The sequence below is a fragment of the Juglans microcarpa x Juglans regia genome, chromosome 1S (genome assembly GCF_004785595.1).
Source record: "Juglans microcarpa x Juglans regia isolate MS1-56 chromosome 1S, Jm3101_v1.0, whole genome shotgun sequence".
NCBI lineage: Eukaryota > Viridiplantae > Streptophyta > Magnoliopsida > Fagales > Juglandaceae > Juglans > Juglans microcarpa x Juglans regia.
The window spans coordinates 26,262,611-26,275,683 of NC_054595.1; positions in this window are offsets into that span (position 1 = coordinate 26,262,611).

Here is a 13,073-nt window from a genome sequence, read left to right on the forward strand (position 1 = left end):
ATCTGGTAGACTGGTCGTTTAGGTTTTGATTCACGATTTGTCCCTAGTATTTTTTTTTTTTTTTTTTTTTGTCCGTATCTGTGATTTGAAGGATATATTGTCGATTAAACGGCTAAGGTCCAATTTCCTGGAAAATACGGAGAAAGGTTTCGCACTTTCCTGCATGCATGCAGCTGGAGAGACAAGGAGGAGGGGGGGGGGGGGGGGGGGGGGGGGGGGGGGGGGAATCTGTATACAAATCCATAAGAAAATGGGAATATTAATGATGTTCACTTTTCATCCATGCCATGGCACTGCAGGAAAAAGAAACATAGCATTAACGTACAGTTCAAATTTAAATGAAAGGTTTGAGACCTGGTATTATTTTTTGTTCAGATCAGATATATATATAGCCCATAGGAAGTTGAAGATGGGCTAATGACAGGCATATAGACGTGTTTTGAGCGCACCTGGGCCTATTATTTAACAAGATTAGTGTCCCAAATCTGGATCTTTGATTTAATGGCATCAAACCAGCTATAACCTCAAACACTTGGGTCTGAGCTTTACCGAGAGAGCGAGAAGAGAGAGAGCGGACGGGCCTCCTCGAAGATTTGCACACCGAGACTGGTATTTTCGTTCAAAGTACGTCCAAACCTCTCTCCTCTATCTGAAGCCTTTGCTGCTTCTTCGCGATCCTGCATGGTAGTATTTCTTCCAGCTCCTCCTTCGTAAGCCACAACTCGGGTCGTCTTCTTCCCTTATTAGTTATTCCAGCTCTCTTCCTTTTCTGCATGTCCAGGGTTACCCAGAAACTCATCATGCCTCGGGTTCGTGTATAAGATCGTTTTTCACTATTAAAAATGAACAAATGTTTGAGATTATACAATCCTGGAGCTTAAGCATGATAATGGTTTGGGCAGAATTGATTTTAGTAGATGGATAAACACCAAAGAGTCGATATTTATCATGTAATTGCTTAATTTCATCATTAGAAATCAATATTGCAAAATCAGTATCATGAAAAATTGAATTCTTCCGGTTATTCTGAATGGGGGGATTGCATTGCGCGTGCCCGGGCACTAGTTTCCTGAGAAGGACAAAGTACACAGAGTGGAACCAAAATTCCATTTTTTTGTTTTTAAAGCATCTGATGTGTATGAGGCCGGGACTAATTTTCCCCTAAAACAGATTTTGGTATCGAATTTTAACTCTTGTGCTGAATCTTATATTTTCAGAAAACAATGGGACAGAGACAGAAGAATCAAACCATTCCACCATCCTATCAAACCCAAAACCCAAAGCTTTCAGGCTCTCTCTTTGTGAAGGTGGCTTATAATTCTTATTCTTCAATGTTCTGTTTAACAGTGAAGAGAAAGAAATTCCAGATGAGTCTGACCATTTTATGATGGACCCTGGAAGTTTGGTATCAAAACTTGCAAAAAGTTGGTCGATACCTAGTCATATTGGTTGTTTGGTTCGGAAGAAAGATTATTGAGGGATTTTCTAACCTCACATTCTTTCAAAGAGGCAAATGAGGAAATGGTCTTTATCTTCTGTTCTTATTACTCTCGCTGTTGCTTTTGGCACTAGGCTTTTGTTTTCTTTGCTAAACCTTGAAGGTAATGACAGATAAGAAGATTTTTCCACTCTCACTTCAAAGTAGATCGTGAGCTTCAAGCATCAGTTGTTGCATATCTTTGGACAGGCCATTGACATTCGTCTTCAGTGCAACCAATCTTTGTAATCTAATCCCTTTTACATTTATTTTTCCCCCTTTATGTCTCTCCCTTGAGAATATCATGTTTGAAACTGAAAATTTGGTATTGATTATGTCAGAAACAACCCTTCTAGTAGTGCTACACTTGGCGGGACTAGTTTTAATGGCCCCTTGTTAATTTGCTGGCTGAAATACTAAAATGATTACTGTTTTTTAGTACCTTTTATATGAAATTCTTGTTTTAAAGTACAACAGATCCGTTTATTAATATTGAAAATGGTTGTTTTGACAGAATCATTTCCTGGCAAAATGATCAAAGGCAATTTATCCAGAATCAAATAAAAAAATTGAGGCAAAGGGTGGCATGCCCTGTATATACGTGAGTTAATTATCTTTGAAGAATGCTCTAAGTATATCTTTATTGCCATGAGAACAAGCAAAGCCCTGACAATGAACATTGTATTAAAGCTCTGGAGTGGGTTGCACCACAAAGCAGAAGAGTCACTACACAGTTGCATATTATTTATTTTGTAGTCCCTGAATTTGGATGCCTAATACTTCTATCCTATTAATGCCTATGTACCATTTCAATGGCATTATGAAAACATCATCTTTTCTATATTGAGGTACTACTTAATAATTTTTTGTCGCATAGAACAAGGAACAAGGTGATTGAGGTGAACTTTTTTCACCTTACAACTTTTGTCTGATCAATTTTCGGACATCAAGCATATGACCATAGTTGCTTGAAGTGAAAAATGATTGCAATTGCTGTTGATGTAATGATTTCCCATGTACATAGTGGACTTGCTTTATCTCAAGCTTCCTATTTTAGTAGGTGATATGTATTTCAAATTCTGTTCGTGCACATCCATGCAAAGCTCTTTTAAGGCATACTCTGGCTCTGGCACTCCCAGAGTGATGACTGAATGAAATCGAGCTGTTGCAAGTTGGCCTACTTGCCTCACCAGCCATGCCTTTTCAAACTTTCACGACTATGGGCACCGGCTTCGGCCACATTCTGCCCATGTCTTGAGGACTTTAGCTTGTCTATCCTTCTGAAATTGCCAGGTCTTCGAAAGCTAGTGACTTTGCCCAAGAGCCAAGTCCAGCCATTTCGGTTGGCGGTTCGAAAGGATTTATGCATGAAGAGAGAAGATGTGCAAGAACCATGTCTTTACAAAAACATTAAGATTACATATTTATCTTATTCTTTATTTTTCTAAGCAAGTATATTATAAACTAGCAGTAGGTAACGTCCAAGGGACGTTTGCCAATTTTTTTTTTTTTTTTTTATTTATTTTACCTAGTGATTAAGGAAGTGTTTTTTAATGATGTTGTGAATTTTTTATTTTTTTACAAAATGTTTATGATAATTAAAAAAATACATGAAAAAAAAGAATAAATAAATAAATAAAAAATACACATTCAAGACATATTTTCGGGCTACTTTTTCATTAACTGTAACAGTTCTCTTTAGTTAATTAAGAATATTATCATATTTAAATTATGTTAAAACTCTAATTATTTATATAGTTATACTTTTTTAAAAATATTTAACAAAATTTCATCTTTTATTTAATGATGAAAGATTAGTATTTTATAAATTAAATTTGATAATTTATTTATGATATGATATTTATATGTTAATTATCTATTTTAAATTAATTTAAATCAGTATTTAAATTTTTACCATTGGATCAAATTTGAAGAGTTATAATGAAGGGTTAGATTTAAATCTTAAAAAGTTTCCCTTTCGTCTCGCTTTCTCTTTCTCCCTCTCTCTACTTCCACTCAGCCACGTCTTCCCTCTCTCAACTTTTTTTTTTTTTTTTTACCTAGTGATTAAAGAAGTGTTTTTTAAAGTGTTTTTTCTAGAGTACTAAGCAAATCCCTAGAACCTTAAGTAAATTTCGAGAACCGAAATTTACTTAAGGTGGGAAGAATGTAATACCCTGCTCCTTCCTTCTTACATACGCTTCTCTTTTCTGACGTATATTCCTTCTTTATGACGTAAGTAAATCCCGAGGATAGAGATTATGTGAATTGTCTGCCCCTTCCATTTAGCGACTGCGAGCCTCGTCATACGTGCCAAACCACGCATTTTAATTAATCTACCTTAATTCTTCTAAGTGCTTTTAATTAAATTAATGTTTACGTATTTTCAAATAAGTGTTTTAATCCCCTACCGTTAGATTGTTTTGAGGATCCCAAGACGAAGGGACTGAATTAAATATCCAGACCCCTTTCTTTCTCCTTCGCTTTTCCCCAGCCCTCTCTCTCTCTTCCCTCTCTCCAACGTACGTCGTACGCAGCCCCTACCATAGCTGAACTGCTCCACTGCTCAACCAGCGCCGTTGTACGTCGCCAGACCTCACCGTCGGCACCACCAGCTTCGCCTCACTCAGGCGAGCCTCCCCACACCAGTCTCTCTCTCGCACACTCTCTCTTCCTCTCTCCCTCGACAGCGTATAGCCCAAACGGGCTTGATGCTACTGCGCCGCCGTGCGCCGTCCTCTGGCGCCACCACCGCCACCAACAAGCTTCCCTCTCACCGGTGAACCCCTCCCATGGAACCCAAGCTATGGGAAGCTCCCTCTCCCCCTCTGTCGCACGCACGCACGAAACCCATTTATGGGTTTCGCACGGCTTTAAGACCACCCCCATGGGTTCTCCACACCCACGGTGGAGCTCCACCTCCTCTGGCCACCGCACCACCACCAAGACCTCCTTTGGCCACCGACCACCTCTCGTAGCCATCCTCGCGTCCAGCCGAGCCACCATGCATGCTCACCTTCCCTCACGGACGCTCACTTCCCCTTAGGCCACCTCTACCACCGTACACCGTCACCCACGGCGTGTGACCACCCTCTCCGGCATCCTCAGGTCACCACCGACCCATCCCAACTACCCATGGCGCCGATCTACCACCCATGCTCCCTCACTCTCTCATGGCATCTCTCCCTCTCACACACGGCCAGTTTTCCCTCCACCACTGTGATTTGTGTGGTGATTTTTTTATTTTGAGGTATTTTTTTGTGATTTTATGGTTTTTTTTTTATTTTGTGATATTTTTGGGATGATTTTGCTATGATTTTGCCGTGGTTTTGGAGGTTGCAAAGAGGGACGTGGAGATACAGTAGTTTTGCCGCGGTTTTGGGTTTTGTTGTGTTCACCGCTGTCTGTTTATTATTGTTCACGATTATTATTCATGAACAATGACTACTGTTCATTACTGTTCACGTCGTTATAGCCTCTTTTAAGTATAAGGAGATACAAGAGTCAACAAGGTGGGCGGCCCCAACCATCATCCAAAACCAACTAATACCAAAAAAAAGGGGGGGAGCGGCGGGGGGGGGGAGATCTGGAGCCATCCATTTCCCACAAAGGGGAACCGCCTGAAGCAGTTTTGATATAATCCAACAAACGGACTGCAATACTACAATTGTAAGCCACAGTGGATTATTGTGTGCTGCATTTTGCTAGTCTGAATTGGTTGAAGGGAGACTTTCACTACTTCTTTCTTTTCATCCTTAGTTAGGATAAGCGAGAATATAGGAAAATAACAAGTGAAAGATGGATCGAATCATCTGCAGACGATCCCCAATGGCTGTGGAGGCGCATGTAGGCCACACGCCACTCTTGGAGAGACGATGTTGGTCATATCTAAGATATCGGAGGTTGTTGACCCTGATGGTGACCCTCGTGGCGGTGAAAGACTCCCATTGGCACAACGGCGAGTGAATATCACGCTCAGTTTGAGCCGTGTGTGAGACTTGCGCGCTGTTCTTTTTGACGATATTCTTTTGTCGTTCGAAAAATCAGCAGTTGAATAGTCTTGCAGTGGGGTGCGTGGCGATCGTGGATGGCCGGAAAGTAGTTGATCGACGCATCTCCATGCTATGGTGGGAAAACAACAAAAAACCGAAAAAAAAAATAGATGGACAATTCTGAGATGAGTTGGACGGGAGGAGGAGCTCCACCCCTTTGGACAGAGTTGAGGAGATCTTTTAGTCTGGTATGTTTTTACAACACATCTCATGGGTTTTACATATTCATCTTATTCTATTATATTATGTCAATCGATGCGCCATTATCCATCAAGAGTTGACAGGCATTGGGCTATACTACGTCAGCAGAGTGCAATTAAAATGAGATTAGGCTGTAGTATATAGCGTAAATCTATTTTTAAACCAGGCACTCATGTATGAGATCAGACATATGGACAATAGTAAATGTAGGTTCGGAGGACAGGTGGCTTTAGTTGGTATTCAATTGTGCCGGTTTCTAGAGAGTTTAGGATTCGTAGGATTGGGGGAAGTGGTTGATTCATTTACATCACACATACTGCACGCACAGCAGTGGGGAGAGACTTAAAATGTCAGGATTCAGCCTCCCTCGCAATGCATTATTGTACAAATAGATGGGGCAGGGCACAAGTGAACAAACAAACCCTCGTTAGTTTTTATTAGGAGAATCGAGTCTTCTTTTGAAATATGGAAATGAGATGACATAACAGTCTACAGAACAAGAAACAAGATTAGGGGACAGGAATTGAAGATAAGCCTACCAACCTAACACTCTGATGGTCCTGTCTATGAAAAATTCACATTCATGATTGTGACAAGAATCATCACCATGAGCTCCCATGCCCTTTGCATTGTTCTCTCCAAGCTTTCCTCCCACGTAGCTGAACAGAGTAGGACCCTTTGACACCAGAAAGTTATGGTGCTACACAAGATGTTATTGTTACATAAAGCAGTCCTGTTCACTCATATCCAGCTAGAAGCCATTTTGTTGGTAAAATCTTACTTCAGTTCAGGAATCTTCAGTGAATATAACTTAGGGTATTTATCATTGTTTGGCCACTTTATAAGTTCAGAGACAGCCCATTTTACATTTGGGTGCTTCCTCTAAAATATCCGTCAATGTTATAAAAGTTATAAAAGATAAAAGAACTTCTCATTCTCAAGACACATATATTCTAAATTACCGTCAAACTTTATAGGTTCCAAAATAGTTTGCAAACAAAAAAGGGACACATGGAGATATGTCACTATAAATCATATTCCTTGAAGTCGCTTCCATTATATCATTAATGTTTTCATGCTCCCTCCTTTGTCATTGTCATTTCTAAAATTATAATTGGCTATTATTGTTGTGTCTCATGTTGGATACAGATTTGAAAGGTAAGGGGCAGCGTTAAAAACATGTTTGGATGCGAGCCATCACCAAGTCATGACACAGAAAAAGACACTAATTAATAGCCTGCGATCCATCTTTTCTAACTTCTGTGCTGGTTAATCTGTAGTATTTTTACTTACCCAGAAAAAAGTTCGTAGAGAGAGAGAGAAGCTCCTCTATAAAATCCCAATGGTCAGATTGTCGACTTCAACATTCTCTATTCATGGGAAGAGCTAACTTACTAAATGCTGACAGGAAACTCCAAAAGATGAAGACGAACCGTTCAACAGCCAGACAAAAGTCGAAGCTTGCCAGGGTTTCTTCACAAAGACAAAGAAATGTTGATACTTTGCGAAGCATTATTCCTGGGTGTGAAGAGGGCGTGGATCTTGAGACTTTGTTCTTGAAGACCATGGAGCATATAATAAAACTAGAATTGCAAGTTCAGATCCTTAAAAGCCTCACAGATTTTTATGGGGCTTGATATTGTGTTTGTTTCATGGTTTTTTCAGCATGCTTCAAGCCCTTTAATTTGATGTGAGTCGTGTAATTAGCTAGTCAATGCTTCAATAATGTATCTTTTGTTTGGAGTTGGTACTGAATTTTGCACCATGTGAGCTCAGCAAACAACCCTCGCATCAGACTCCCGGTTGCGGTCCTTGTTGTCATCAATGGAAAGCACGGGTGCCCCTTCCGTTCAATTTCTTCTTTCATCCTGATGATCTTGTTTATTATTCTAAAGCCATTGATTTACTTCAAGAGCTATGCTATTCTGCCGCTTAAATTGCACCGCTCTAAGTGACCCTATATCAAATTGGCCTTTTTATTTATTTTAATTTTTTTATTCGTATTTTTTATCATTTTAAAACATTTTTAAAAAATATAAAAAAAATATCAATCACTTCTTTAATTTTAAATAAATAAAAAAATTAAAATATATGATGTGTCAAAATGAGAGGACAAATTAAGTAAACAAATTGGCATTTTTCTTTACTTCAAATGCTTCAAAAAATTAATAAAAAAAAAAAAAAAAGCAAACAAGAATAATCAATAAGGAAGAGAGAATTTGCCACTGCTAGTCTGCTAGTGAAAGAGAGGTTTCTTAGCTCAAGGATTCAAAGCTTAGCCGAACCCAATAGCTCGGTCCATTAAATAAATAAATACAAATCTGATAGTCGAAACTTGAAAGCCCAATTATGATTTGGATGAAGTCCTCCTCAAGCCCAATAATAATTTCAGAATCACTTGAATAAAAATGAAAGAAAAGAAAATTAAAGTCGGCAACTTTATTCCTATTCAAGATTCAAAATTAGCGGACAATTTTCGATCTTTAAAAAGGATCGAAATCCCCTTTTCCAAATGCATAACAAAAAAATTCAAAATTTAAAATCCGGTTCACATTAGAAAAAAAACCGGATCTAAATGTTTGGCCGCAATTCTCCCCTTTGAAGGAGAGAGAGAAAGCTCGAGGAAAGAAAGAGTGGAGAGCTTGAGATGAGAGAGAGATGGAGATAGAGAAATCGGAATCTGGGGAGATGGAAGAAAAAAAAATTGACAGATATGCGGTGCAAGGACTGTTGTATAGTAGTACTCGATAATATTAATGCGATCCAATAAGTATAATTTATTAGTCGGATTGAAAATCACTTTAATTCATCTCATCTTATCATTATAATTTTTTAAAATTTTTATATAAAATATAATAAACAATTCAATTTTTTCAAATCACAAAATAATAACGATATTAAAAAATAATATTTTATTCAACTCATTTAAAACCATCTTAACTCATCTCCAAATCTAAATGAAACTAATCAATATGTAAATAAAATATTTAATCCCTTTTTTATTGTTTTTAAATAGTTATTTCCATTGTGTCGTGATCTCAATAATAGAATAATAATGCTTTTCGATAAGTGTTATAGTGATAAATAAATTTTATAAAAGTAAATTCATAAATTGATATAATTTGATACGATATATTAGATCTATTTTATAATAAAAATAAATTTACAATTTAATATATCATATCAAACCACAACAATAGAAGAACTCTCTCTAGAGTTAAAACCGTTTCTATTACGCTTTTTCACACGAATAAAAACACAACAATGGAGGAATAAAAACATATCCGAATTCCCCAACTTAAATGAATGATTTCACTTTTCAAAGAGTCAAATATATGATCGATACATTTATTCATATTGTCTGCCAATCAATTACGATTACTAAAAGCATCTTGGGAGATCAGTTCGCATTAATGTACTTTTCAGGTAACACCCAACACACTTATTTTTTATTTTTCCCATTTCATCCTCTCAACTCCTTCGCTTTTTAATACACGTGTGCCACGTCTTCTTAAAAGTTAAGGCCTTATAATCGTGAAGTCATATTTATCTCTTTAATCACCTCATAAATTATCTATTAAGGAGTGTTTGCTTCTAAATATACAATCATCACGTCTCTATAATTAAAATTTAATGCGTTTCAATTATCAATTCATTGGAATCTCTAATTACATCGTAAAGGCTATCACTTCTTAATGCATGATTGTCACGTCTACTTGCTTCAAAGTTGATGCAATATAGTTGCCTACGCATTCGTCTCCTTAGTTGTATTGCTTCTTTAATGCACCGCTGCCTTGCCCTTTTAGTTTAATTATCGGGTGTTGTTACTATGCCGCACAACTTTGATCGGTGGCGTGCTCTTTAATGCAAATTATATATATTTTTTAAATATTTTTAAATATTTTTAAAAAATTAATACATTAATAGTTATTTACTTAAACATTAAATAAAAAATAAAATACATGAGCGGTTAAATTTAAAGAATAAATTCATGTGGCATAGTATCATTTTCTTTAAATATAAGATTTTACGACCATTGAGTCATCTATATTTGTAATCCAACGTTAAACTCTCTCTTTGAAGGTATTATTGCCTCTTAATACATGGTTGTCACCTGATCCCTCTCTTATCTTCTTAAACGTATTGTAATTGGGCAGCATGAAAGTTTTATTTCCTAAATGCTACCACTTGTTTATCAAAGAGATAATCATCTCTCGTGTTAAGGTTGAAATAAACGAATAATTATATTTGAAAATCTGTATACTGCACACTATTTATTTTGGTCCAGTTTGGATACGAGAAGTGTTTTATCTCATCTCATTATTATAATTTTCTTAAAATTTTACACAAAATATAATAAATAATAAAGGCTATAGAGATACAAATAAATCTCACAAAGGATCTTACACATTGACGTGACACATTGTCAATGTGTCACGTATCTTTTTTTTCTTATCTCTCTTTTTCCCCATTTTACCTGACGTCTCATTTTTTCTCTCTCTCTTTTTCCTCCTCTCCCCTTGTCCATGTGCCTCTCCCCTCCTCCTCCTTTTCCAACCTCTCACTAACGTTGTCATTACCTCTCATCGAGGTTGTTGTCGAACCTTCATTGTCCCTCGTCGACGTTGCTACCACACCCTTTATATTCCTCGCTGACGTCACCCTTCAACCTCACCTCTATCATCTTCGTCTCTGTTGCCACCCCTCATTGATAGGTACAAGATCTCTCTCTCTTTCTCTCTTCTCTTGATCGGACTGAGGGATTGGGAAAAAGGTAGAGGGAAGAGAAGGAGAGAGAGGGAAAAAAAAAAGAATAATAATGAGTGATATGACAGTATGTCACATCAATGTGTGAAATCTTTTGTGGAATTCTTTTGTATTTATAGTATTTTCAATTCAAAATTTTTAAATTTTTAAATTTTAAAATAATAATATTAAAAAAATATATTCTAATAATATTTTATTTAATTTTCATCTCAATTTACTATTTAAACGGCACCTAAATCTTATTAATTAAATTATATTAATATGGTATAAAGACTTTCAAATCATTTTACTCACGTTAAAAAAAAAAAAAAAATCCAGATTATACATTTATATTTAACTATAAAACAGTGAGCACTGACACTCTTTGTAATATATGTGAAGGTGATTGCGAGTAAAAATATAATGAATGATAGTTTTCCTCTGGTGCCTGTTTTGAGCGTGAAAGCATTCGAAATTATGATGGGAGAGAGAAGTAGAGAACAATGTTGCTGAAAGCGGGGAACGGCCAGGGGTGGACCTGCATTGATGCTTGGGCCATTTCCCCAATTTTTAAAAACTTGTTTTAATATATAGTTTTTTTAAAATATTTTAATATAAAGATAATTTGTCATCTAGATATTTTCAAAAATCTTATTTAATATTTAGTTTTCTAGGTTTCTTTTAGCTTTTCAACAATTTTTTATACTCACACCTATTTTTTATCATTAATAAAATCTCACATTCTCGTTTTTTTCACATCTCATTAGAGACAAAAAAAGTATCTTGATCTATTTTTATAAGCTATTTGGTAAATCTACAATCTCATTTTTACTATTTATTTACATTTTTATTTTAAAATCTTCCACTAGCTAATTTATTAATTTGGATTGGTTTTGTTAGTAAATATATATGTACTATCATCAAATTATCAATTAGGAGTGAAGTCAAAGATAAAACCTCATAAATAATTTTTATTGTTTGTTTACTTATTTTTTATCGTTTGTTTCAATAAGTCTCTCATAGCTATTTTTATCTTAATTTTTATTATTCACTTAAGTTCGATGGAGTTCAAGTGAGAGATTCAGATTGACGGTTTGAATAATTTAATTATCTCTAGATAACTATCCTATATAATTAATATTAAATATTGATGACTAACTTTACTATTTTAAATATTAATTACCATTTATCCTAATAGTTCCCACACACCAGATCCTAATTCCGCGCTTAGAGGTATTTTTTCAGTCCGATGGGAATTTATGGTCAGTAGCTGAAAGGAAGTTGATGTTTAAAGCAACACCTTAGAGTGTGTGCTAGTCAAACCTAAAATAAAATGTATAATAGTAATATATACGTAATATTATATAATATATTATATAATAATATTATAAAATGAATATATTTTTATAAAATAGTAATATATACACAACATATTATATAATAGTAATATATACTTAGTATAAGTATAACTATAGTCTATATTAGATTATTAGTATTAGTTAGACTATATAATAATATTAATATTATATTATTAGTGTAGCTATATAATATAAGTATAATTATAGTCTATATTAGACTATAAGTATAACTATAGCTATAGTGAGTTTGTTAATTGTTATATTAGTATTTGTTAATTGTTATAGTGAGTTTAATTTATTATAACTATATTATTGATAGTACTATAGTGATAGAATTAGTATGGTAATTTATTATAGTAATATATACATAACATATTATATAATATATTATATAATAATATTATAAAATGAATATATTTTTATAAAATAGTAATATATACACAACATATTATATAATATATTACATCAATAATATTATAAAATAAGATATTTTTATAAAATAATATTATTTTTATAAAATGTTTTATAAAAATATCTTTTATTTAAAATATTGTAAAAATTATTATGTGTAAATCATTTTAATGCAGCTGATGGATGCCTTAATTCTGACAGCCAGATAAGTTTTTGGCAGGGTGTGATTTCGTAGCAAGGCAGACATAAAAGTAGAGAAAAAAATTAGAATAAAAATAAAAATAAAATAGCTTTCCTCGCTCAAAAGCTGCACTACATTTCACGAAGGATTGGAGGTTCCTACTGGCTCCCTCCCAACTGGCCATCCCAACGCTTTGATTCCTCCTCATGACTCCTTCAATCCTCGGGAGTTGAGATCTCCCACGAATCAAATTCCACTTAATTCAACTTTCCCGCAAATCAAGGGAAATCTGGTGAATTATTGCGTTGGCCACGTTCATACTAGCTCCCCTGTTTGAACGTTTCTGATGCCCCTCCTCTCTATGCATTAAAGACGAGTAAAATAGAGATAAAACGATAAAAACATAAAATAAAATCCAGTCTGGTTCTCGCAGATTCCTGCCAAACTCTTTGAAAATAATTTCTCGCTACTCGGTTAAAATGATATTTTTTACCTAATCAAGTATATTATAGGTATATTTAATATATATAAAATACAATAATTAACAGAAGAATAAATTCTAACATTCATCGCAACCCAACAAATACAACATAAGAAAAAAAAGGGATACGAAGTCAATGACTTGATCCTCACTCATTTTTTATAAG